The 25,804-nt window shown below is 43.4% G+C and overlaps 1 protein-coding gene across 3 annotated transcripts in view; it reads right to left on the bottom strand.

Moving 5' to 3' along the window:
- The window catches only part of ST3GAL1 (ST3 beta-galactoside alpha-2,3-sialyltransferase 1), a 76,956-nt gene that overhangs the window by 26,632 nt on the left and 24,520 nt on the right, over nt 1–25,804 (bottom strand). Inside the window, exon 1 of one of the 3 annotated variants that reach the window (XM_033011796.2) lies at nt 15,994–16,012. The exons of the other annotated variants lie outside the window; for them this stretch is intronic. The gene's annotated coding sequence lies outside the window, so the exon portion shown is untranslated. Of the gene's footprint in view, nt 1–15,993; nt 16,013–25,804 lie in introns of those variants that run through there. 3 annotated transcript variants of the gene reach the window in all.

Genomic DNA, 25,804 nt, shown 5'->3' with positions numbered 1-25,804 from the left:
TGGAGCCAGTTATTGGGATTCATCCATCACAGTGAGAATAGAAGAAAAACTGGAGGTGGTTTACGGAGCATAACTGCATGGCATTTTAGGTACCAGTGATCTGAAAAAAAATCATTACCTACTTGTGTCTTATCAGTGAGCAGGCTTGCTGGCAGGCTCAGTCTGTCCAGATAGATAGATCTCTCTGGTACCCTAACACAGCCTGTCCTGCCTACATGCATAACAGGTCTGTGCAGTCAGGGTAAGCAAACAGCTTTTTGTGCAAGACGTGTACAAGATTAACAGAAACTTGGGTGGAGAATTTGCATTCTGTTTCTTCAAAATAAATCTTTATCTTGGCAGACTCTATCAGGCATGTTGCTGAGTGGTCTGGAAATGAAAACTCCCTTACAATGCTTGAGGAAAGAGCTGGAAGCTCTGGCTTGGAAAGGGTCACGAGCCTGCCCATACCCATGGGTGCTGAGAGTTGCCATCCCTGCCTCCTCCCAATGGGGTGAAGATGCTTTGTCCTCCAGTGCTGAGGAAGGATTTCCAGCAGAAAAAGATTCCTCCTCCCCCACATATCATGAGTCCTGCAAGGGCCTAGAGTATTAATATCCAGGATTAATTGTGCTGTCCTCTATGGCCTACTACTCACGTCTTCAGGCCAAGTGGGAAATTTGGCTTTTGAATGGGGCTGGAAGTGCCATGAGAAATGGTCTGGCTCCAAAATCTCTGCCGTCACCTGTATACCATGTCTGTGACCACAGAGAAAGGTGAATGCTCTAACCACCTCTCCTGTGGGGCTACAGGCAGCTTCACTCTGCTCTTGGGGAAACAGTTCTATGAGTCTATGAAAAATAATTGCTAATACTGCAAATTCATTCCAGGATTCCAATCAAACTGGCACCTTTCTGATAAACACTGTGCCCCCTACTGCCATATCTTCATACAGCACCTGATCTTCAGCCTTGAGAGAGGAGCAAAATAGGGTTTGAGGTGAAGGGTAGGGCTGTGAGGATCTCAGCTCCCTCCAGTGTTGGCACCAGCTCTGCAAGGATGACATTCACCTGAACTCATCACTGGGAAAAACATGGATGAATGTGACTGTGGAGATCAAATCCTGATCAATTTATTTCGAGTGACAGGCATAATGTAAGTAAGTCACTGTTTATATAATAGCTCTTTGTTATTGAAGCCAGGATTTGTATCATGCCAGGCTATTTGAAAAAGTCCACTGATAATTACAGAATCATAGAATGGTTTGGGCTGGAAGGAACTTTAAAGATCATCCAGTCTCAACCCCCCTGCCATGGGCAGGGACACCTACCATTAGATCAGGTTGCTCAAAGCCCCATCCAACCCGTCCTTGAACACTTCCATGGAGAGGACAGCCACATCTTCTCTGGGAAACCTGTTCCAGTGTCTCACCGTTCTCACAGTGAAGAACTTCCTTACATGCAATCTAAATCTACCCTCTTTCAGTTTAAAGCCATTAACCCTTGCCCTATCAGTATATGGCCTTGTAAAAAATCCCTCCACATCTTTCCTGTAGGCTCCCTTTAACTACTGGAAGGCAGCTATAAGGTGTCCCGGGAGCCTTCTCTTCTCTGGGCTGAACAACCCCAACTCTCTCAGCCTGTCCTCATAGGAGAGGTGCTCCAGCACTCTGATCATCTTCATGGCCTTCTTCTGGGCTTGCTCAACAGGGCCATGTTCTTCTTATACTAGGAGCCCCAGAGCTGAACACAGTACTCCATCTAGGCTCTCCTGTGAGTAGAGTAGATGATGAGAGTCATCTCCCTCGACCTGATGTCACACTTCTTTTGATACAGCCCAGGATACAGTTGGCTTTCTGAGCTGCAAACACACAATAACCCCAAGTCCTCTTCTGCAGGGTTGCTCTCAATCCACTCATCGCCCAGCCTGTATTTGTGCTTGGGATTGCCTCCACCCATGTGCAGGACCTTGCACTTGTCCTTGTTGAACTTCATAAGGTTTGCCTGGGCCCACCTCTCAAGCCTCTCAAGGTCCCTCTGGATGGCATCCCTTCCTTCCAGCATGTTGACTGCATTACATAGCTTGATGTTGTTGGAAATCTTGCTGAAGGTGCACTTGATCCCACTGGTCATGTCACTAACAAAGATGTTAAACAGCGCCAGTCCCAACAGTGACCCCTGAGGAATGCCACTCGTCACTGCTCTCCACTTGGACATTGAATTGTTGACCACAACTCTTGGAGCGTGACCATCCAGCCAATTCCTTATCCATTGAGTGATCCATCCATGAAATCTATGTCTCTCCAATTTAGAGACAAGGTTGTCACGTGGGATGGTGTAAAATGCTTTGCAAAAGTTCATGTAGGTGATGTCAGTTGCTCTTCCCTTATCCACCAATGCTTTAACCCCATTGTAGAAGGCCACCAAATTTGTTACTCCCAGTCCCTGCCTTTGCCTTCTGTAACTTTGGTGGCGTGGCTAGAGCACTTGCAGTGAAGACTAAGGCAAAAATGTCATTGAGTACTTCAGACTTCTCTATACCCTGGTTAACCAGGTCTCCTGTTTCCTTCTGGAGAGGGCTCACATTGTCCCTAGAGTTTCTTTTATCACTAATGTACCTATAGAAGCTTTTCTTGTTGCCCTTGACATACCTGGCCACATTTAATTCTACCTAACCTGATCCATGGCTGCTTGGACAATTTCTCTTTCTTCTTCTCACGTTATCTGTCCTTGCTTTCCCCCTCTATAGGCTTCCTTTCTGTGTTTGAACTTGTCCAGGAAGTCCTTGTTCATCCATGCAGGCCTCCTGGTGTTCTTGCCCGACTTCCTTTTCGTTGGGATGCATCGTTCCTGAGCTCGGAGGAGGTGATCCTTGAATATTAACCAGCTTTCTTGGGCCCCTCTTCCATCCAGAGCTTTATCCCATGATTCTTTGCCAAGCAGATCCCTGAAGAGGTTGAAGTCTGCTCTCCTGAAGTCCAGGGTAGTGAACTTTTTGTGCACCCTCCTCCACCCCAGAGGATCTTGAACTCCACCATTTCATGGTCACTGCAGCCAAGGTTGACTCTGAGCTTCATATTCCCTACTAGCCCATAGTTGATGACAATGAGGTTCAGCACGTTTTTTAAGCACTGGGTTTTTTTTTTTTTTTGTTTTATTTTTGGATGAGTTCATCAAAATTGAATCTTTCTGCAGTTAAAATTATTTTCCATCTTGACTTTCTGTTTCAAAAAACTTTGGAAAAAGAAGGATCTTTGACATTTTAAATGAAAAATTCTGGTTTTCATTTTGCAAAAAACTTATTCTGGAAAATGTGTAATTTATGGTAATTAAAAGAAAGCAAAACATTCAGAAGTTCAAGAATGAAAAAAAAAAAAAAAGAAGGGTGAAAAAAATTATCACCACTTCTTTCTGGGTTTATGTTCATATTGGGCTATGCACTTTTTTTAAGTCTTGCTAATTCCCTAGAGACAGTAAGAATGCTACTTTCAGGTAATCCAAATACAGAAAGACAAATTAACGACGATGGCAACAGCAGTAGTAGAAATAGAGGCATGCTAAAGATATTGTAGAAATTGATTCTTATATATGCATTAGTTTCAGTTTTATAGGATTACTGTCAAGGATAGAGGATTATATCAGATTATAGGACACTCTGAAGGTGGAACTCAATCACATTGACATCAGGTGTTTTGCTAGACAGTCTATGAGTAGCCAGCTCAAAAATATTCAGCTATTCCTTGGTTAAAAGTGTAAGGAAATGTATGTGACTATAAATACAGTTGTTCACATGGAAGAGACTCCAAAGAACACGTTGTGAGGAACCCTGAATTCTGATATTAAGAGAGTGATTAACACACTGCAGGGACCCTCATGGCATTATAATTCTAGCTGCAGACAAAGATTAGATTATAATGATAAAATTGACAGTACTGAAAATAATCCCTAAAATCTAGGAAACATGTTTCTGTGCCCATGTAAGCATCTCTGACTCTCTTCGCTGGGATTCCTGCCTTGAAGCAATACCATGCAGTTGCTGGCACTGTGAGGTTGTTAACCCATGTTCACACTGATGGGATCCTCATTAAACCAACAGCGTTTCTCTTACGATCGATGACACTAACTGATACGGTTCTGCATTAAACATTTATTCATCAGACTGACTGAATTCACTCTGGAGAAGGTTTAATGACACCACAGGGATTTTCTCCTTCATTAACCTGGGATTTACGAGTCTTTCTTGTGCTACGAAGGTGTAAAACTGCCCACAATTCAGAGGTGTTTTAGCATCTGTGCATAGTCTGGACCTGGCAGTCAGTGTAAGCCATGCACATACAAAATAATACTTTGAGTTTTCCATTTATTGTGCACTCTCCTGAGAGTTTGGCAGCCACAGTAAATTTATAAGGAGTCAATAAATAATACAATAAAAATATATCACAGATATAAGAAATACTTTTGATAATTAATATACCGTGTTACAAGCCAGAATTACAAAGCCATTAGGCAACTACTTTAACTGATTGCTCATTTATACATCCCTAATAGTAGTACTTGACCTATTTGGATCCAAATGCACCATGAGCTCTTGCTCCCAGCCCAGGCATCATCCAGCCTCTGTGCATATGGTGACATTCCCATTCCAGCTTTTGCCATACATCTACAAATGGTGTTGACAGTCAAGAAAGTAATAAATGATTCAGACTGCCTTTTATCCAGAGGACTGCCAGATCCTAGGTTGTCTCTAATACTTGATGGATAGAAGTAACTGCTCAGAGCAGGCAATATGAACATGGCCCTTTGGTGCTCCATCTGTGGAAGCTTTGTTTAGGGCCATGTGGTAGCCTGGGTACAGAAAAAACATGAGAATTTTGGTGAAGAAGAAATGTTGCCTTTTTGTCTGGACTTTTAAAGTGTTTTTAGAGAAACAAAGATTAACATACATCAGACTGGCACAGAAAAGGCTTCCCATAATCCTGAATATGAAAATATGTCAAGAGCTGCATACAAAATGGATTTGCATACATCAGAGCTGCACATACAGCTGCTCGACTGGGCATCCTGAAGCGCATTAAAAATGTTAATACTGAATTATGTGCATGCTAATAATTGAATGCTGGAGAAACACACACAGACATGCACATAACTATGGCATCTTTTTCCACTTGTCTTAGATGGTTAAAACGTAAAAAAGGAGACTACTGAGGTAGCCAGCAACCCTTGAATATTTAAGAGATTTCTGATTCAAAGAGAAATTCAAAGTATCATTCATCCATACAGAAATAATTAACAGAGGAAGATTTAATTAATTTAGTATTAAAATTTAAATTCTAAAATGGTATCATACCATGATCCATCGATTTTGTAAAGGCAGAAATTTTAACACAAGAAAGTGATGATCAATCCAATACTGCTTTGGTCTTGCCTTCTGCAGTGCTGCAAACCACATCATACCTAGAAATCAAGCTGTAGCAGGCCAGATGCTGGAGGCATCAGCCTGGATTTACTCTTTTACCTACAAGAAAGTGTAGAAGAGGGAAGATCTCTGTCCTTGGGCTCTGATTATTGAACCAGGATGGGAAAGCCCCTGCTGCTTACTTTTCCCCAACAACCATTTCCAACATCTTCCCAGTTAGTGGTACTTAAAAAAACAATAAATTTTTTCCCTGCATCAATGAAAGATGAACACCGGTCCTACATGGACTGGTTTGATGATGGTCAGAAATCCCAGTTTCAGCCTTAGGGTCGATATCTTTGAGTGACCACAACTGTATCAGCACTATGGCAGCACAAACCCCACAGAGGAGCAACACCTAAACCTAAATCCTGTCTTTGGGTTCAAGATCACATCTCCCATTCAAACACCAACAACATGATCCCACATTCATTACAATACCCCTTCCCCACGTAAAACATCCTTCCATTTTCAGTGACACAGGGAAGCTTTTTCTTTTTGTTGCATGCTTTCGTGTATATTACTATTGCAATTAATGTGGCATCCTATTCTCATTCTGACGAAAAGATTCATGTTAACTTTTAAAATGGGGCTTGCAAAAATATTACCACTTGCTCTAGCAATAAAGCTCCTGGCAAGTTTTAATGGGCACAGTGTTAAAAACTAACAATCCCTAATGACCACAGGCAGCAGACCCCTGGGGCTTTTGATTTTCTTTTAAATGAGCTACCACTTTTGTCAAAAATTTTGCTTTGCAAGTGGGAGCTACAAGATTTTTATTTGTGTTTTGTCTTTATTAAGCAAAGGAAAAAGAAAAGTCATTTCACCTTTAGTTAAAACCTCTCAAGGATGTGCTGGGAACATATACCAAGAAACTCATGAAAATATGCTTTTCTGCTTGGTTTGTTTTTAAAAAGCATAAGATGAGTTTTTAATCTTTATTACGTCTCTCTTGCCCCAAAAAAAAAAAAAAAAAAAAAAAAAAGTGAAAGCTGAAAAATAATGACTGCATCCGAAGACAAGTCATTACAAATAGAGCTTAAATGTTCCCAGAGGATAACTGACCTATGACTTCTTATGGAGGAGAAATAGCATTGGCTGAAGGGCATCACTGTTTTTAAATTCCTCCAAAAGAGGCCAAGAGTTCTCAGCTCCAGAAGTGTTGTCACACTCAGCTACAAGGGGATGATCCAGTACGTGGTAGTTGTTGTCACAGGGTTGTTCCCATCTTTAGGAAAAGATAGTGGATATCAGGGGATCCTGTGCCTCAACAGGTTGCTGGATCGCTCCTAGATCTTTGTTTAAAAGATTAAGTTTCCAGTGATCAGCATCACTACTGCAGAGATATTTCCAAACTTGGAGCTGATGGAAATTGCTCTCATTTTACAGCCTCCTATATTTTTTACTTCTGAATTTCATTGACCCTGATCTGATTTATGTGCACGGCAGATTTGGTGCATGGCTGATTTGTATGAGATTCAGCAAAGCAAGTGTGGGAGACAGACGGCAATGGAATTCATAGTGACAGCACATGGCATACGGAGGGAAAAAGATCTTGCCTGAGTTTTACAAATATATGCAGTCATTTCTGTTCATGGAGCTATCAGCTAGAAAGGCAGATGAGGAGAAGACTGCTTACTCCTCACGACCACTCAGCTAGGCACAACTCCTGGCTGACACCTGAAACTGAGATTGTTTGGCTTTAATTCTGGACATTCATTCATAGACTTGTAGGAGGCTCAGCTGGGTGAAGTGCTGAGAGGTTTCTTTCCATGCAAAGGTGGCACCAACCAGTTACACATAATAATTTTAATAGAAGTTTGTCTAACTCCTTCTGAAATCAACCAGTAGAGGAAATTTTCCTGCTTCTCCAAGCAATTTTTTATCAGTACAGGACCATCCCCGGCTCAGACAACAGCAAAAAAAAGCCCTTCCCTAACTCTCATTTGAGATAACAGTCTTAAAGAGAGAAATTGAAACAAGTCCAGCCTTCAGATGAAACATTGTGTTCTGAACCTTTCAGCCCTGAATCAAAACCAAATCTTTGGGAACACCTCAGAGCATCGCTCTGAAGCATCTGTGAGCATCCACGTGCTGCTGAAGCTGCACCCCGGCTTAGACTGTGATTCAGGGGGACAAGAATCATAGAATCATTTAAGTTGGAAAAAACCTTTAAGATCATCGAATCCAACCGCCAAGTCCACTGTCAAGCCCACCACTAAACCATGTCCCTAAGTATCACACCTACATGTCTTTTAAATACCTCCAGGGATGGTGACTCCATCACTTCCCTGGGAAACATGTTCCAGTGCTTGGTAACCTTTTCAATGAAGAAATTTTTCCTAATATCCAATCGAAACCTCCCCTGGTGCAAGTTTAGGCCATTTCTTCTTGTCATATCACTTATTACTTGGGAGAAGAGACCAACACCCACCTCGCTACAGCCTTATTTCAGTTAGTTGTAGAGAGAGATAAGGTCTCTCCTCAGCCTCCTTTTCTCCAGGATAAACAACCCTAGGAGGGATGTCCCCCTGCTTCCAGATACAGGCATCCTGGGAAACAGCTTCAGCCTGTGATCCCATCCCTCACTTACAGGACATGACACTATGCTGGGAACAATAGGAAAAATCCTGGGATGCTACAAACCTGGTGGTCAAGTAGGGAGGACCATGTAGTCTGAGCAGACTGCATATAGCCCATAGGGACAGCAGGGGCTACATTGTATCTGGTGGAGACTGATTTTGCTCTCATGTACATCCTGAAATGGTTAAAGTGTGTTTCTATAATTTTCATTCATCCTCACTTTTTTACCCCAAGATAGTTGAGGAAAAAGGAGAAGATACAAGGGAAGAGGATTTGCCTGGATCATCTGGTGTCCTGGGTTTGAGTGAGTTGTGGGTTTTTTTGGTAGCAGGGTAGGGGGCTATAAGGGTGGCTCCCTGTGAGAAGCTTCTCAAAGCTCCCCCAGCTCCACGTCAGCTCCACCTCTGCACCAAGGCTGAGTCAATCAGCTGCGCCTCTGCGATAACTTATTTAAGAAGGGACGTGGTGACGAACAGTCGGACTTGTGAGGAAGAGTTGTGGCAGCTGCGTGAACACCAAGGTCAGTGGAGGAACAGAGGAAGAAAGGAGTGGGGAGGTGTCCTGGAGAAGAGATCGCCCCGTATCCTGTGGTGAGACAGCAGGGTGCCCCACCCTGACACCCATGAAGATCTACGGTGGAGCAGACACTGATTTATGGCCTGTGTTTTTCACCTGGATGATCAAGGTGCTGTGCCCGAAGAAGGCCTGGGTCTTGTGGGAAAAGTTAGACTCCGTTGCTGTAATTCAGCGCTGGGAGGATTGCAGCATGCGGGGGTGTCCCATGCCGGAGTAGCTCGGGAAGGGCTGCAGCTGGTGACCCACGATGGAGCATCATGGGGAACACTGTGGCCCATGGGAGGGGCTCAAATTGGAGAAAGTTTGTGGAGGACTGTCTCCTGTGAGAGGCGGACCACAAGGGAGCAGGGGGGGGAAAGTTCCAGAAGCTCCACCCCACTGAAGATGGAAGAAGCGGCAGCACTGACTGCACCCCCGTTCACTGCCCCTGAGCCGCTCGGGGGAGGAGGTAGAGATATCGGGAGCAGAACTGAGCCCAGGAAAAAAGGAGGGGTGGGGGAAAGGTGTTCTCAAGATGTGGCAATGCTTCTCACTGTCTTACTCTGTTAACTGTTGTTAGTGTCTGTTATAAATGTATGTTCTTTTTTCCTTCCCCTAGTGAGTCTGCCTTTTGCTCATGGCCATAATGGGTGATTTTTCCCCATCCTAGTCCTATCTCGAACACCAAGCCTGGCTCTCTGTCCTTTCTTATTGCTGGAAAAGAAGGGGGGAGAGAATGGCTATGTGGTGTTAGGCTTCCAACCAGGCTCAAACCACGACATCTGGTAACAGGAAGGATCTGGGAGCAGGTTTACTGATAGGGCCTACATCTCGAATTAACCCTTATATGGGTCATACACTGTGTGCAAGGAGGGTGGGGGGCATGCAAGGACCTAGACACTGTCCAAATTTCTGATGGTCTGAATGAAACCAACTTCCCACCATAATAAAAAGCCTCTTCTACAGAAAAGGCTGAACCAAATGAGAGGGACATCATCCCTCCTTCTCCCCATGGCTTGTATTAGAGTCATAGACTCATAGAATGGTTTGGGTTTGAAGGGACCTTTAGAGGTCCTCTAGTCCAATCGCCCTGCAATGAGCAGGAACGTCACCTACCTGGACTACTGCAAAGGATTTGACAGTCCAGCATGATGCCCTTGTCTCTAAATTGGAGAGATATGGATTTGACAAATGGACCACTTGGTGGATAAGGAATTGGCTGGATGGTTGCACTAAAAGGGTTGGGGTCAACAGCTCGATGTCCAAGTATAGAGCAGTGGCAAGTGGTGTTCGTTAGGGATTAGTACTGGGACCAGTGTTGACCATCTTTGTTAGTGACATGGACAGTGGGAATAAATGCACCCACAGCAAGTTTGCTGATGACACCAAGATGTGTGGTGTGGTTGACACGTTGGAAGGAAGAGATGCCATCCAGAGGGACCTGGACAGCCGTGAGAAATGGGCCTGGGCAAACCTCATGAAGTTCAACAAGGCCAAGTGCAAGATTCTGCGCATGGTTTGGGGCAATCCCATGCACAAATACAGATTGGGTGATGAGTGGATTGAGAGCAGCCCTGTGGAGAAGGACTCAGGGGTGTTAGTGGGTGGGAAACTGACTATGAGCCCGCAATGTGTGCTCACAGCCCAGAAAGCCAACTGTGTCTTGGGCTGCACCAAGAGAAGTGGGGCCAGCAGGTTGAGGGTGGGGATCCTCCCTCTCTAGGCTGCTCTCATACGACCCCTCATGGAGTACTGCATCTAGCTCTGGGCCCCCCAACATAAGAAGAACATGGACCAGCTCAAGTGTGTCCAGAGGAGGGCCATGAAGATGACCAGAGAGCTGGAGCACCTCCCTTATGAGCACAGGCTGAGAGAGTTGGGGTTGTTCAGCCCGGAAAAGAGAAGGCTCCTGGGACACCTTATCTGCCTTCTAGTAGTTAAAGGAGGCTTACAGGAAAGATGTGGAGGGATTTTTTACAAGGGCATGTAGTGAAAGGATGAGGGGTAATAGTCTTAAACTGAAAAAGGGTAAATTTATATTAGATATAAGGAAGAATTTCTTTAATGTGAGGGCAATTACGCACTGGAACAGGTTGCCCAGAGAAGTTGTGGCTGGCCCCTCCCTGGAAGCATTCAAGGCCAGGTTGGACGGGGCTTTGAGCAACCTGATCTAATGGTAGGTGTCCCTGATCATGGCAGGGGGGTTGGAACTAAACAGTATTTAAGGTCCCTTTCAACCCAAACCATTCAATGATTCTATGATCTTCAGCTAGATCAGGTTGTTCAGAGTCCCGTCCAACCTGACCTTGAATGTTTCCAGGAATGGATCATCTGCAACCTCTATGGCAACCTGTTCTAATGTTTCACCACCCTCATTATAAAAATTGTTTCCATTATATCTACCCTGATTCTCCCTTCTTTTAATTTAAATCCATTATGCCTTGTCCTATCACTACAGGCCCCAGAATGTTACTGGGGTATTACACACAACAAGCCAGTTATTCAACTCCCATGACAACTCTACCACAAGCCTTTTTTTCTGTGATCCCTCCAAATACCACTGTGCACAAAACATGCTGCTGTCGGTTCTGCTTTACAGATGTGGAAGGGATGAGCAAGCCTGTGGGCATTCATCTTATTGCCACCTTTACAGAGCTCAAGGCAAAAATGTAACATCCATCCCCAGTTCCCAACCCTCATCCTGAATCCGCTCCTTTTCTTTCCCACTGCTGATCAGCATTTCGAAAGCGAATCATTAGGAGTGGGAAGCTGAAGCGGTAACAGAAATGTTGCTTTATCCTCTGCAGCCTCCTTCACGCCTCTGACCTGCAGTTTTTTCAGGGCTGCGTTTCAGCCTGGGTCCTCCAAGCACTTGCCAGGCAGCTGTCCCTGGCAGGGGTAAAACTTAGTTTAAGATGGAGTTGGCTGCTATTCTCATTACTCTTTGCCAAGTCAGACGTGGCCCTCAGTAAATTATCTGGCATAATGGAACACATATGGATGAAAAAGAAACACAAGCTATGCAAGGGCTAATGAAGACTGGAAGAAAGATAATGTATTGTGGAGATTGGGTGACGTTGCAGAAGACTGGAAGAAGGCTAGTGTCACCCCCATCTACAAGAAGGGCATACAGCAGGATCCAGGAAATTATAGGCCCATTAGCCTTACTTCAGTCCCTGGGAAAGTTATGGAATGAATCTTCCTGGAGCCTATCACAAGGCAAATGAAGCACGTGATTGGAAAAAGCCAGCACGGATTCACCAAGGGCAAATTGTGCTCGACAAACCTGATCACCTTCTATGACAAAGTAACCTGCTCAGTTGATGTGGGGCAAGCGATGGACATTGTCTACCTGGATTTCTCCAAGGCTTTTGATATGGTTCCTCACAGCCTCCTCCTAGAGAAACTGATGCATTGTTGTCTAGACAAGTGGTCTGTGCAGTGGGTGGGGAACTGGCTGACAGGCCGCACAAGAGGGTATAAAAAAATATTTTAAAGCTTATTTGGTCCAATTCATATATTTGTGCATGTGTTTGTGGCATCTCAAGCTGAGTTTTGTTTGTGTTCATTGTACAGGGAGTGCTGCAACCCATCAGTACCGCTGGCAGTGCACAACCTACATCACTCCTCTGTCATTAATGATGGGAATTTGGGGATCCAGCTGAGAGCCTGTGCCCCCACCCCATCCCCAGTTGCGTTGGGACATTAAGCCTTATTGCTACTTCCAAGGGCGCTCATTTTGCAGTGACTACAACTGTTCCTGCTGCACAGCTTTCCCACTCCCACCCACCTTTGCTGACACCAACAGAGCTGCTAATTTGAGTTAGTGTTCCCTGTCCCCATACAATAATCCCCGTCTATATGAACCCTAGAGTTAAGGGGGTCACATGCTGCTTTTTATAACTTTACCACCAAATCAGTTTTTAAGAGCCTTTTTTTCCAACATTCTGGACATGATCAGCCACTGCAACTTGATTGTGTTGCTATGGCAGCAATAAGAAAAAAAGTAATTTCTTTTTCTTAAAAAAAAAAAAATCAATAATTGGTATTACTGTGTAAGGTCCCTGACATTAATTTTAAATAAATGTTAGACTTACTAAAATAAGACAGTGTATTTACAGCAGCAGGCTGCATGCTGCTGCTGAAGCCTGTGCGGGTGCCACGATACAGATACAAAATATAAAAATTATTAGGGACTGCAGTTTCCATTTTATTGCCTAGGAAAATGAATGTGTAAATAGCAATAAAATGCACAATTATTTAGCACAAAGCCAAAATACTCCGCAGCATTTATAGACTGATGGATGGCTTGCCTGCCTGCTCTAATTTACCATAAAACAAGGAAGACAAGGACGGAGGAAAATAAACAATGGGTCCTGTCAATATGATTAGCTGCAAGATGCCAGGTGAGAGCAGCCGGTCTCCAAAGAGGGTAACACTGCACTGCTTCAACTGGCTTTTCTTCAGTAATTTAGCCCGAATTGCTGTGCTGCTTGGCAAAGGCAGTGTCATGGGAGCTGAGCAGGGAGGCAGGGATTGCTGTTCCCAGGGCCTTTGCGTGTCCCATCCCTGGTGTCTCGGCAGAAGGATGGAGCAGCCACTCAGGGTGGGGGGTGAGGGCTTCGTGCCTGAGGCAGGAGGCAGGGGGGTTATTAGGCAGCCTTGTAACAGATTGGTTTCTGGAGAAGAAAAAAGCTTGCTGGCACAGAAGTCAGCGGTCAGCTGTCAGGGGCATCACGAGTGACATGCTGAGAGGTAGGGAGAGCCTAAAAACGACTAGGGGAAAAAAAAAAGGTAAAAGTCCTTCAATGCCATTTGTTAAAAAGCAAAGAGAGGGTGGGGGAGGGCATGGGGGGGGGGGGGGGGGGGGGAGGGATCGGGGAGTGGAAAAAGCATTTGAAACACTTTATGGGATAAACTGCAGACAGAGAGCTCTACCAGCTGGCTCACTGGCTGCGATTCAGCGACCCCCAGTGATGCCTGCGAAGGAGCCGCAGGGTCCCAGGCTGGATCACAGTAGCAGGAGCTGGTTTTCCCAGCACCAGCCACCATAGTTATCTGCTACCTCCACCTTCATCCAGGAGACACTGTGCTATTGTCACCCACCTTGTTCAAGAGCATTTTTCAGTGTGACATGGGTACCTATTATCAACTCAAGGTTTTTAATTATTTGTTTTAAAGCTAGGTATCTCCTTGTAGGTATACAAACTCAAATTTCAAGTGCTGCCTTTCTCTGTGACAGAGAAGACGTGCATCTACTTACATTTGCACAACACCTTTTAGGTCACTGAGGTTGCAGAGACATGAATCTGGTGCTTAGTGTGATATAACCCACAGGTTACTTATGCAGACAGTGGTGCTCCTGCAGAGGGTAATATAAGTCACCTAGGGATGATGGAGCAGGTGAATGGAGGTAAATAAGCTCTTGGGTCACTCCACATAAATAGTCGGGATGAGAACGAGGACACGCAGCTCCAGCCTGACACTGGGATGCATGCTTCAATCTCACACTTTCAACTCACAGTTGTAATTTTGAAGTTAAATTCCTCCACTGAGTGACCATGGTGAAGGGGTTTGCTCCCTTCATTGCCAACTGGGGGAGCCTCACCTTCTCATTTACCAGGCTCCTAATTTAGACATCAACATTAAATGCCGAAGGAGAGGTAGTGTGAATAACCCAGAGTGTAGGGGAAGGATACATTAGCTGACAGCAAACAGAGATTTTTTTCACTGCTGGACTTGTCAGTGTATTTTGAGCCGGCTCCAAGTTCATGCAAAACCAGCTGGGTCTTCCAAATGGTTTCCACCAGCTGCTTTATCCAAAGTCCCTTTTTTCAAAATTCAGGATGAATTTTACTATTGCTCCTGTTTACAACAGTGGACATTATGAGCAGGACAGCTTGTATATTCAACAGAATCAGGACAAACAAGTGCAAAGTAACAGAATGGAAACAGGCGATTTCTATTCAGATCTACTCCATTCACTTCAATAAGAATTCCAGAAGCGTGTCTTTCAAGAAGGATCTTACTCTAGTTAGAGCAAAGGTCCTGTGTAGGACTCCTGATGTGGCTTATCAGACCTGGTTCAAAGCACAAAGCCAACAGAAAAGCTTGTAGAAACAAGTGCCAGGATCTTTCATCAATTACCAAGCTACAATGTAGAAGCTAAAGTAGAACGCTAAATACAGAGTTGTGCTCTTCCCCACACATTTGCCTTTATAAGAGGAAAAAAATCAGTAATCATCCGTATGACTGCCTACTTGGATTTGAAAGCAGATAATAAATAGTACATCTGTCTTCTAGTTATTAACATAACTAAGCTTATTGCATAATATCTGCTTATTTTTGGAAAGCAGCCCTTTCTACCTGTCCCAACATCACATTACTGAGTTGGCAAGTGGCAGGATCTTTAAAGAGAATAAGAGCATTTTTTCAGATCAAATTCACTTGCCAAAAATTTCATCTCGAAAGTCTGGGTCACCAACTTTTTGAAAGAGAAAACCCTCCTGACTTAAAAGTCCCCTTGTTATAGTCCCCTGGACCAGTTTTGCCATAGTTTCCATTTTATTTGTCTGTGTTTGATGCTTTAGGTTTATTTATCTCACAAAACATTGCAAAGAAAATTTTGGTGAGAGAGGACTCCTGCCAGATCACACACTCAGGTTGCTGAGGTGACACATCTCCTCCCACCTTTCTTTGCTCAGGACAAAACCTGTTGCTCCAAACTCAGGCCCAGTTAGACTCTCATAAAATGGTCCACAATGGCATTCATCCTGCACCCTGTGCCGGTTCTGATCCCGGGAGCAGGAGGCCTGATCCTGGAACATTCAGAGGATGAACCCCCAAGAATGCCCTGGTTGGGCTTGGGCCCCAGGACATCTCATTCCTACACTACCAGCAGATCTGCAGCAGCTGAGGACTTCCTGCAACACTTTGATGGCTTCTCTCTGCTGTTCTGTGCTGGCTCTCAATAACTGGATAGACTAGTGGTATAGTTTGAATAGCCAGTTACACTATGTCTGTCATCCAGTGTTTATATTTCTTAGTTCAAATCTCATAAAAAGCCCAACTTCTGGTCATGGAATGATAAATCAGCATTTCAGAATTTATTCTTGCTTCCATGCAGTGCTATCAATCACATCCGATACATATTTTATAGTGCTTCCTGTGGTAGGTTGACCCTGGCTGGATGCCAGGTGCCCACCAAAGCTGCTCTATCGCTCCTCTCCTCAGCTGGACAGGGGAGAAAAAATACAATAAAAAGCTTGTGGGTCGAGATAAGAACAGGGAGATCACTCACCTATTACCACCGAGGGCAAAGCACTCGACTAGGTGAAATTAGTTTAATTTATTGCCAATCAAACTAGAGTAGGGTAATGAGAAATAAAACCAAATGTTAAAACATCTTCCCCCCACTCCTACCTTCTTCCAGGCCTCAACTTTACTCTTGATTTCTCTACCTCCTCCTCCCAGTGACACAAGGGAACAGGGAATGGGAGTTGTGGTCAGTTCATCACGTGTTGTCTCTGCTGGTCCTTCCTCCTCAGAGGGAGGACTCCTCACACTCTTCCCCTGCTCCAGTTCTACATGAACTTCTCCAGTATGGGTCCTTCCCTCAGGCTGCAGCTCTTCACGAACAGCTCCAGTGTGGGTCCCTTCCACAGGGTGCAGTCCTTCAGGAACAGACTGCTCCAGTGTGGGTCCCCCACGGGGTCGCAAGTCCTGCCAGCAAACCTGCTCCAGTGTGGGCTCCTCTCTCCACGGGGCCACAGGTCCTGACAGGAGCCTGCTCCAGCATGAGCTTCCCACAGAGTCACAGCCTCTTTTGGGCATCCACCTGCTCTGGCATGGGGTCTTCCATGGGCTGCAGGTGGAGATCTGCTCCAGCATTAACTTCCATGGGCTGCAGGGAACAACCTGCATGGGGTCTTCACCATGGGCTGAAGGGGAATCTCTGCTCTGGTTCCTCAACCACCTCCTCCCCCTCCTTCTTCACTGACTTTGGTGTCTGCAGAGTTGTTTCTCTTACATATTCTCACTCCTCCCTCTGGCTGCAATTGCAGTCTCCACCCTCCCTGACTCTTAAATACATTATCCCAGTGGTGTTACCACCATCACTGATGGGCTCGGCCTTGGTCAGCAGTGGGTCTGTCTTGGAGCTGGCTGGCATTGGCTCTATCAGACATGGGGAAGTTTCTAGCAGCTTCTCAAAGAAGCCACCTCTTTAGCCCCCCTGCTACCAAAACCTTGCCATGCAAACCCAATACATTTCCCTTTGATTTAATCTTATCATTGTACAAAGCATAGTGTTGTGAGCAGAGAAAAACAGCAGTATGTATCTGAATATGAATAATTACAAGATTTTAGAGTTTAGGGTGTTGTGCTGGATCTGTATCTCTGAATGGAGTTCTCAAGTTTTTATGAAGACAAGAAAGCTCCTGCTCCATGCCTTGGGATGCCTTCAGCCTCTTGTGTTCGTAAAGCTGATATAGAAAGAAAAAGACCAAACACATTAACCTTTCTGACTCTGCTTAGTCTAGTTTTGCCCTAGCAAGGGAGAGTCAACACTGCAGGAATACATTAGCACAACAAATAATGCACTAGTTGGCAGTTTAAGTGGCTCCTAATGTCCCTACACAACAGTGCAATGTGCTGTCATCATGACAAGCCAGGCACCAGATGCCTTTCTTTTTAATTGCACTGAAGAGATACCAGTCTCATTGGTCTCATCATCACAGGCTCTGGCCAAGGCAAGACTGGTCACAGCCCCTCCTCAGGCAAGTGCTGCTCCAAGATGTCCTTTTCCTGCACACTGAAAAATGTTTCTAGTTCATAAATTCATGGCGTGGGTTCAAATGTCTCCCAGAAGCTCTTTCAGCCACAGCCACAAATATTGTTTCACTCTTCAAATGCTGCATTGGCAGCAAAATCAAAGCTTCTCCACTGCTTGGCCGTTCCAGTTTGGAAACAATTTTTTTGGCTAAGATTTCTTCAGTCAACCTAATTCCCACTAGCCGTCAATCACAACGGTCTGCTCAGATGTAGGCAATAGTTTGAATGCTTTGTCTACAGAAAAGTAACCCCTTGATTTTAGTGCTCTTGTGAGATTTTCCTCAAAGGTGAATTTCTCTATGTGAATCATTTAGACAGAGCCCTTCTTTCTTCTGGCTTGCTATTGAACTGTCTAGGAGACAGCATTTAAATGCAAGAAGGCAAAACAATAGTATTGACTGTCCTTTGTCCGGGTTTATTTAATTCTGTAAAGCAAACAGTTTGTGTGAAATGCATTCCTGGTAATAAAATCGTATTGCACATTTGCTTATAGAGGGTCACCAGGGAGAGTAAATGCTCCTGTACTCAGCAATAAATGTTTGATTCTGTGTTGCACAGCAATTATTCAAAATGAGAGAGACTATTGGATCCAAGACTGCTGCCCTTTAGGACTCAGCCTGTCAAGTTGCATTGCTCTGTATTTTTTATCCAAGTGGATTTCATCTCCACACTCTTATTGCTGGGTGATTTTCAAGTCTTTAAGTCCAACCCGCACTGGGCTTGAAAAACAACATTTGATTAGTATACTGCCCTTTCTTTGTTAAAAGAAGCATTGCTTTTTTATTATTATTATTTATCAATATGTCATAGCATATTAAAGGAATAACATTTAAAATGCATGAATGACTTATTCTGAGAGGACAGGGAAAGACAGAGATTTCAATTTAAGCAACCCTAAAATTGTTTCTTCCTTAACTTTAAAAATGTCGTAGCTTTAGTCATCAAGGGGAAGTTATGATGCTATCATGTATTTATTTTCTCTGGTTTTTGTACATACTTTAGAAATGTTTCAGGAATCTGGTATTTTTCTGTCTTCTGAAATTAAACAAGGAGTCATTAGTATATTTTACACATGCATCCCTCTATAGATACTTCCTCAATATTTATTACCTATCTAGCCTTGCACTTGATAGACTTTTACATATTGCTCAGTGAAGAGAAATATAACAAAATTCCACAGAGCTTAAGCACGTGCAGAGATGTGTGCCATTTCCCTTTAAGTTTTAATCAACACAGTCATCTCAACCCTGACCAGATGATCAGTCAATGCAGCTCTGAATAGTATCTTGGAAAATCTGAGCCTACGGACAATTACAGACCACTTAATCACAAAATTTAATCAAGATAATAATTATGCGCTGCATCCTGTTTAATGCACAAGGATGTGAGCCTTCCAGCTCCTGCTGCCAGATCGGAACTGAACACAGGAATGGGGGAAAGAATCAGCAAAGTCAACAGACTATATCCTTGGTGATAGAAGAAAAACTAAACTCAAACAGCTTGCCAAATCCTTAAGAAAAACTCCAGCAGTTTGTGCCAGTCGAAAATTTCTTCAAAGATCTATTTCTTCAGAAGACCAACTTATTTTTTATTTGACCAAGTTTGAAAGATAAATCTCAGGATAGGATCTGATGCTTAGTAAGCACTTTTTGCTCAGATAAACCTTGCTTTGCAGAATGGACAAGGACGGAAAGGAAAAGCTCTATTAAGTGACTTTTTCAAGGTCAAAATGAAGAATATAAATTTGTTAGTCATCTTAGCCACTGTACTACACTACCTCTGTTGGACCCGCTTTGTAGGACTAAGCAAAGAGTTACAAGACTGTAATTCATAAATTTTTTGAAATCTCTCATATTTACTATAAGCTAAGTAAAATTTAGTATAAGCTAAGCAAAGTCACTTTCTGGGATGGATGCTATTAGGAGTATTTTTCTATATTTTCTTCTGACTTCAAAGTACTGCGTAAGGCTCCTTGTTAGAGCTGAGTGACATCCACACATCATTGATCAGGAAAAACAGTGGCAGCAGCAATGCATCTGCAATCATTAAAAAGCCCAGAAACATGAAGGCTTGGAAGAAAGAGCAGAGGGGTGTAGAACATGGACTAGACAACCCATTACCTCACTTCAATTTCTAAATTCTACAAATTCTCAGGTTAAAAATAGGATGAAAAGTAGACATTTTTTTCTTTAAACCAGTTCTATGCTGTAGGTTGAGAGGGTCACAAGTAATTAGATGGTCACAAGTGACTATATATGCTGTTTATGCAGAGACAATATGTCCAGAACAGGGTGCTTTAGCACTGCCTTGTCCTCAAGGCAAGGATAGGCATGATCTCTTGGACGGTTTTAATTATATTAAAGATCATATCCAAAGCAGAGCAGTGAAGCTGGTGAAGGATCTAGAGCACAAGCCTTCTGAAGAGCAGCTGAGGGTTTGTTTAGCCTGGAGAAAAGGAGGCTCTCTACAACTACATGAAAGGAGGTTGTAATGAGGTGGATGTTAGTCTCTTCTCCCAAGTAACAACTGATGAGACAAGAGGAGATGGCATCACGTTGCATGAGGGCAGGTTTAGATCGGATATTAGGAAAAATTTCTTCATCAAAATTGTTATCAAGCACTGGAACAGAATGCCCAGGGAAGTGATGGAGTCACTGTCACTGGAGGTATTTAAAAGACACGCAGATGCGGCGCTTAGGGACATAGTTTAGTGGTGGGCTTGGCAGTGTTAGGTTTACAGATGGACTTGATGTTCTTAAAGGTCTTTTTCAACCTAAATGATTCTGTGATTTTATAATTCCATGTTAGTCACAGTGATTGAAAATCAGGTGCCAAGTTATTTGAAACAACATATCCATGTTACCTACATCCTGTCTTTTTTTCTGTCTATGCATGATCTGCTGTGAAAGGAAGAGGGGCAGAAAAACCTGTGAAAGATGCATACCTTCATCCAATCAATACTCCACCACTCCCATTGTGGTACTGGGACCAGTTTGCACCAGTTAGGGACAATGGCTAAAATTTTAAATTCAAAAAGTGAGTAGCTTCTCATAGGGGCCAGCAGAAAACCAACTCTGCAGACTGACAGGGAAGTGAAATCCTTTCTTTACACATACACGACTTTAAAAAAAAAAAAAAAAAAAAAAGAAAAGAAAAAGTAGAGCTGAATGGTGGTAACATTTCAATCTTCAGAGCCGCTGTTAGCTGCGATGAATCCCTTTTGTAAATTCAGTGTCTTGAGCTGCAAATACTTATCAAGAGTGTTATTATCAGCCATTGTGAGCCTGTGAACAAGAATTCCCACTGTATTTTAATGGCTGCTGGCCATATCCATCAAAAAGAGGACTCTAACAGACATACAGTTATCATTGTTCAAATTTTAATGAATATATGGCATTCCCATTCATTATTTAAGTGACATTCAGATGCAGTTTCAGTCAAAGCTGCCTCTTCATAAATGTTATTAGCTACAAATGTGCCTTTAATAAAATATTACACTGTGCAAAAATAAAGTGTACTGATAATCAAAAGAAAATGAATAGAAGGAACTAAAATCCACAGTGATACAGGCTGAACTCCTTATTCACTCAAAAACATCTTTGATTTTAATGGGCAATTTCTCAGAGCCCAGCACAGGAACACAGGGTCAGGCCCACCGGGCACACATAAAGACACAAGAAACACCTTCTCCAAACTCTTGCGGCTCACACACAGACTGCTACCTGATTATTTGAGTCAGTGCAGGTCTATCTGTGGTCAGTTTGACCACAACTCAATAATACTGTCTGCAAATCCAATATACACAGCCCTCTGGACAGCTTTACATTCATTAGGACTGCACACTTTGGAAAACACTCTGTAAATTAGTGTTTGGGCTTTTGAATATGGTTCAATGTGGTTAAGGCTTTGCTTTTCTCACGGGTGCTTGTATTTTTTGAGAAACTCGTGTGCTGAGGTATCTCAAGCTAGGCAGTCAGAACTGAAACATCCTAAATCTTATCATGTTTCAAACACCGGCCCCAGACTTCTTGCTATCCAAGTCAGGAAGCAGCTATTTATTTTCTCTAAATTAATCCCAGCTCAGCAAGACATTTAAGTGCACATCTAACTTTATAAAGACAGAGCGGGTTTCCCACTCACTTAAATAATGCAGATGCAAATGCTCTGCTGAATCAGGTTTATAAAAATCCAAGAGCAGTCAGTAATAAATACTGTGACATACAAGAGCAATCTCTGCTCCACAGTCAGGAGATTGGAGAGCACTGCTGGGATCTGTAAAGCGGTGTCCTTGCTAGTGCCATGGGATTGCCTCTGCTTCCCTGCATCCCGCTCTATTCCCTGGGCTAAGAGCCACACACACACTCCTCCTCCTCCCTCTGTCTGGGAATAAAATGTGTCTCTAAATAGAAGTTATCTATTATGCAAGATTTATCTTGGATTTCTCTGCCCCACTATTCTAACCGTGCATTTGAGATGAAAATACTGTCAGCGCCTAGGCTGTGTGTCTGAAGCAGGAGGGGCAGGAGCAGAAGAGGTTTATTTCCCAGAGCAGAAGGCTTTTCTTCTGCATCAGCTTTGTATTAAATTGGTTTTATTTCTATCAGTATAAAAGAGGAAACCAACACTTCACTGGAGTTGGGAATCTGCCCCCATTAACAGTATATATGAAGCACACCAAAGACAAAGGCAAAATTGATTTCTGCTAAACCTGGTCAGTTCTGATAGACTCTGCTCTAGGAAAGGGTCAGAGAGACAACAGGACACTAAAAAGGATGTCTGAGTGCAAACTTGCACAGCTACTCCTTCTGGTTAACAGCCCTCTTCCCACACTGGCACCTAAACTCTGCAGGGACTTTGTCTTAAAGGAAAAAAAAATAACAATAATAGTAGTAATAGCAGTAGTAGTAGTAGTAGCGATATTGTTCCAGAGGTACCTGGGGTGATGTCCCTCCATACTGTATCTTGGTGGGAGCATTTGCCATCTCTGTCATAGCTGCTCACAACAGGCATCCAAAAATCAGGCATTCTGCCTGTGCTCCCTTGGGGTCTTCACATTGTATGTGTTGTGCACAACACGTGGGCAAGACGGGCTTTTGCAGAAAAGTCAGCCACAAGCATCAGTTTTGTTGAGAAGGAGACTGAGGGACATCCTCTCTTCCCATTGCTCAGTGCTCTGCTCAGAATCTCACCTGCATGATTATTAATCTGTGCTCTGAAAGAAAACAATACTGCTTGTTGGGTTTTTTATTTGGGGAGCAGAAAGAGCTTGCAAGGTACTTTTGGGTGAAAGTTCAAGGTGAAGGATCTGAAGCACAAGAAAGGTAGACTCCTTGTAGCCTTCAATAAAGCCTTCAAAAAGTTATGACTTAATGCACATGCAGGTCCTGTGGAGGATCTGGCCCTGATGTTCAATATAGAAATGATACTTAGTGGCTGAAGGAAAAAATCCAAAACAAGCCCTTAACATTAGCCAATTTAATAGCTTTAGGAGATGGACCATCAGCATCAAGGAAGATGGGGCCATGGAGAGATGCTCCAGGGCAGAGCGCAGTTTTATCAGAGTAAATGTCTATTAATTTAGACATATTTAATGCATGCTCATCCCAGAGAAGCACACAAGTTTCTCTATGCATCAATAATGATTTTTTTCCTACTCTTCGGGTAAGCCCTTCACAGATACCCACCGTTCGATCCTGAAGGTTCGACTTCATAAAGAAGTTGCAGTAGGAGGTGGTTATCCTCCAGCCTGGGTGGAATCTGTCACTGTTGTCATTTTAAAAGGCAATCGTGAGAAGGCATCTCACCCAGGCTGCAAGAAACAGCATCTTAATCTTGAAAGTCTTTCTGTTCTGCAGGATTATTTCCATGGAGCCAGAGGTAAGAAGCACCCTCTCCACTCCTGCTCCTCAAATAGCATTAAAATGCTCTCCAAATATAAGCAAGGTAGTTTCTCAGGGTCTTTGCTAGATTTAAAAATTAAAATTAAAATTAAAGCATTACTAGGGGCTAAAGGCCAGGCATATACTCAGCCAACTAGCTGTCAAAGATTCCACCTGGAACAAAGAGATTCCAAAATAAACTTTTAAATGAGAAGGATGGCGAAAAGCCAAGATGAAGTTGCAGAGGACACCTCATTAAAGAAATTGATAAGCCTAAGTCAGGTCAATCTGTTTAAGTAACTCAATGGCTTCAGTCAGATAGGAATAGATCTGTTTAATTTGCCTTCAGAAAAGCAGCAGCACAGTGGGAGCGGAGGAGGAGACCTTGTAGGGAGACATAAGCTTTCCATAAAAGTTGGTAATCATGCTGGAAGTTGCATCTGTGGTTTACTCACTTGGAAGAGAGACATCTCACACAAAGTGAGCTGAAACAGTTGTAGGCAGCGAGAGCAGCCGCACACAAGGAGCGGATCTGCCTTTGGCAGCATGTGCTGACACCGTGGGATCTTCCCTGCACAGCCACAGCCTGTATGGGAAACACAGAGCCGACCAAAAGAGCCGATCTGGTAAATGCAAAAAAAATAAATTTAAGGCATGAGCCAGAACCTAATTTCTTTTTACGCCTTTGCAGTACTAAGAGAGCTTCAGCAGGAAAAAGTGAGCTGATTTTCTGCTGGAACAAAAAGTTCAGAATATGGTTCTCATTTTGAAAGTCAAGCCCAGGGGCCCCAAATGGGAAAATAAATTCTTGCAGTTCAAAAAGACTGTGCTGTGAACTAAATAGCACTGCCTGGCCTCCATCAGGATGTCCGCTCTGCTTATGCTCGCCTGTGCTGATGGCAGGGTTATCACTTACTTCAGGATTTCCATGATGCTGAGAACAGCACAGCCACCAGTGTGCTGTGCATCCAGGCTGGAAACTGCCAACAGCCAAACAGCATCTTGCTAATGATTGCTGCTTACAGGGCACTGTATCAGCAGTAATTAGCAAACCACTGCTAAGCTCAGAGACTTCATTTGCAGGTATCCGGGTGACCTCACTGTTATGACTTTGGGGTTTATTTCATCATTGAGCAGAAGAATAATATCTGTAAGTAATTGCATGGTTTGGTAATAGGTAAATAAGAACTTTGCTCAAAAAAAAAAAAATAAAATAAACCCAGTGCTGATTTTATTGGGCAGATCTCAGCAGCAACCCAATAGGAGGTTTTGTCATGATTGGACTTAATCTACCTTCTAGAGATGATGTATAATAAATAATCGTAATGATTAAGAGCCAAACACATTGTAAATGGAGTCCCTATCATCCAGGCTTCAAGCAAACGTTAAGCTTTATAATGTATGAATGTACACAGTAATGAATAAGTATGTCTCCCACAGGCTTGTGTTCTTTGCAGGAATACTCTGAGGAGTTTGGTGTATGTCAGTAGCCTCAACCCAACCATTAAATACCCTTCAGTCAGGCCTCACAAATCATGAGGTTTTGAATTCTTTGACAGACCTTCTGGTCTCAGCACTGGGAATCGCCTCAAAGCTTCTACTGTTAACAGGAAAGTTAGAAAACAACTTAAAATGTGAAAGGAGAGATTCCCACATTCCCATAATGGTGTTTTGGCAAAATACCATTAAGATAACCATGTCAACATAATTAATTTTATCAACTAGGCAATAATCCGCAAGACTAAAACCTGCAGATCCAATGTCGAAGTGAAACTCATTTGTCTGGAACTGAGTAGATTATTTTTTACCTTGGGAAAATGTATTACATCCCAATTGGAGGCTCTCCTGATTTTACTAAAGGGGCCATGTTAGGCATGTACTTCACCAGGGATGTGGGGAACCGAGGGGTCCTTGCTGCTTCTGGCTGCACCGACATCATCTGCTTTACTTATGGCATAGAATCATAGAGTGGTTTGGGTTGGAAGGGACTTTAAAGATCATCTAGTTTCAACCCCCCTGCCATGGGCAGGGACATCTGTCACTAGACCAGGTTGCTCAAAGCCCCATCCAACCTGGCCTTGTACACATAGGACTTTGTACCAAGACTCTCCAATACCCCAGCACACGCACAAATGTTGTTCCCTTTGGGACAAAAGGAGGCAAACCCAGGAGCTACACAGGTTGAAGGGATGAGCATATTTTAGCCTGAATTTTGGCTAGATGATTAAAATAGACCATTAAGTCGTTCTTCTTTGGCTGGATTTATTGTTGACCCAACAAAAAAAAAGCACACAGGGCTGAGTACCTGCCAAGCCTGTGCAGAGCAGTTGCACTAAATTGAAAAAAACAAAACAAAACCAAAACCAGTGTAAAATCAGAAGGAAGCCACAGACACTTATTTTGTCTTACACCTGCAAAACTAAAGCTAACCTCCCTTTTTTCTCAATGGAAACCCTGCAAGTGTAGATCTTGGGGAAAAAAAAAACACACCTCACACTGAATATTAGTGGATGTTTAAAGAT

The sequence above is a fragment of the Tyto alba genome, unplaced genomic scaffold, assembly GCF_018691265.1.
Source record: "Tyto alba isolate M040663 unplaced genomic scaffold, T.alba_DEE_v4.0 Super-Scaffold_9, whole genome shotgun sequence".
NCBI classification, from domain to species: domain Eukaryota; kingdom Metazoa; phylum Chordata; class Aves; order Strigiformes; family Tytonidae; genus Tyto; species Tyto alba.
This window is presented reverse-complemented; position numbering and strand designations above follow the sequence as displayed.